The sequence below is a fragment of the Camellia sinensis genome, chromosome 8 (genome assembly GCF_055761805.1).
Source record: "Camellia sinensis isolate YWXY chromosome 8, ASM5576180v1, whole genome shotgun sequence".
Lineage (NCBI taxonomy): Eukaryota > Viridiplantae > Streptophyta > Magnoliopsida > Ericales > Theaceae > Camellia > Camellia sinensis.
The window spans coordinates 106,014,204-106,016,442 of record NC_138968.1 but is presented as its reverse complement, the minus strand read 5'-3'; positions in this window follow the sequence as shown (position 1 = coordinate 106,016,442).

Sequence of the window (2,239 nt, the reverse complement as noted above, 5' to 3'; positions counted from 1 at the left end):
TGAGCGATTTTGAAAGTGGGTTTGGCTCTTGTTCTTTTAAAATGATCTTATAGATTTTGATCTTCGTTGATTGAAGAAAAGATGATTTTGGAAAGTTTTCTTTCAAAAGATTTGAGTTGTATAGTTTTGGTGAGAAAACCTAGAATTTGGGGATTTTTTTTAAAGAGACTGAAAATTCATAAATGATATTGTTTTATTTATTTTGCGTGTTGAAATAAATGGATGTTTGGAAAATTTCTTATTTATATTTATATAAATGATGAATTTCAAGGAATATGAGAATTGTTGTTCATTTTGGAAATTATTGCTCAAAATGTTGAAATAGTCTTGAAATGACTAATTGTTAAGGATACTTGAGAAGAGGGAATTACGTTATTCCTTGGATGATGAATTGGAATAAAAGCATTTATATTCATCTTGTGTTATTGGCATATCAATTCATTTGATTATATTAAATTTTGAAAGTTGATTTGAAAACTTGCATTGAGAAAAGAATGTTGAGAAACAAGTTTCCATGAATTGATTTTGGAATAAATACGGTGGTAAGTCTTGACAGGTGGTGTGGTTGAAATTGAATAGGTGTCGAGCCTTCCAGTTAATACTAGAAAAAATGATAGATTATAGGTGTCGAGCCTTCCAGTCAATGCTGGTAAAAATGACAAATTGGTAGTACTTGTATAGTCTACTTGCAGACACCAACCTAGGTATTACACTCTACCTATGGTTTTGAGAGGTACAACCCTAGCCAATGGGCCAGACAATTTGGCCTCATCCAAAGCATTCCTCTTCCTTATGTCCATCCTACTATTCATGAGTATGTGAATGCCAGGGTCCAAATCACTAAGTAGCCTTCTGCTTATGCTATTCTGACAAAGAACCAAAAACTTTTGCACAAGCCTAGTTTTTTTTGCCTTTGTGGTCAATGCCAATGCTAGCAATAGGTTTAAGGACTGGTGGACTATTCTTAATGCAATCATATTCCACAAGTCACTAGAGTAATATTTATCCTGCCTTTCCCCTTCCCATCGACAGAGTCAAATTTGTAAGTTACTCATGTTCTTTTCTTTTCTTTTTTTTATCATTTTTTTTCATCAGCTCTTTTATTTATGTTTACAGCCTTTTATTTCTTAATCAGCTAATACTCCTAGAGAGCTTGGTGTCGCTAATATCCGTTACCCACTACCTCCTTTGCTGGCTCAGACCTCTAGTAAAGCAAAGGACAAGACTCCCAAGATCTATGACAAGAAGCCTAAAAGAAAGAGGAATCCCTTGGATGATTCCTTTATGGCTTCTACTTTTAAGACTTATGATGCAGAATGAGAGGAGGAAAACCAAGCAAAATCTTTCTCATTGCAAGGCACCAACTACTTCAAAGGAGGCTAGCAAAACTGGCCCAGGCACAGAGATTGGCCAGGGTCCTGATGTGGATGACCTCACCCTTGAAGTACAAAGATTTGTTCTTAAGGACCTGTCCTTGCCAGAGCAAGCACCGGCCTATGAGGCTGTTTCTTCCTCAACAGCTTATGTGGACACTTCCAAGAAAGCCCTTTTCGTCCGATGAGGACAATGTTCCTATCATTTCCCTTCTTGCAAAGTCTGCCAAGAAGGCCAAAATCTCTCAGGTCTATATTTTTTATTTCTTTCTCTCTTTTCCCTTTTTGCTTAGTTCACCATTTAAACTCCTTCCTCTTTTTTCTTTTTAGTCGAAGAGGAGAAAGTTGCTGGTGACTGAGGATACCAGCAGTCCCTCTAGGGATTTTGCTCCTCCATCTTCTGACTTGAACCCCCAACAAAAGGATGCATTTGTCCCTTCTATAGCAAAGATAGTTGCCAAGCTACCACATTATGCTGCAATTGTTGTGTTTGTTCCTCCTCTGTAATCCGTTCCTCTTGGGAATGATGAGGTTAGAGCCCACCACTACTCTAGCTCTGATTCTTCAAGTAGTGATAATGCAGCCCTCCAACTTAATCGACAGAGGTTCCATTGACAAGATAGTGTTTTATCTTCGATGGTTGAGGCTGGGGCTGGGGCTGGTACTGAGGTTGAAATGCAAGCCCAGAAGAGAAAACTCCCTATTTCAGCCCTGAGACTGAAGATCCCCTTTTTGAGGCTAGGCTTGAAGATCCCTCTATTGATTATGCAAGGCAAGCCTTCAATGTAACACCAACCACTGCTTCTGAACAACTTATGGCAGACTCTGCTGAGTTAACCCTTAAATTAGCTCAACCCGTCACCCCA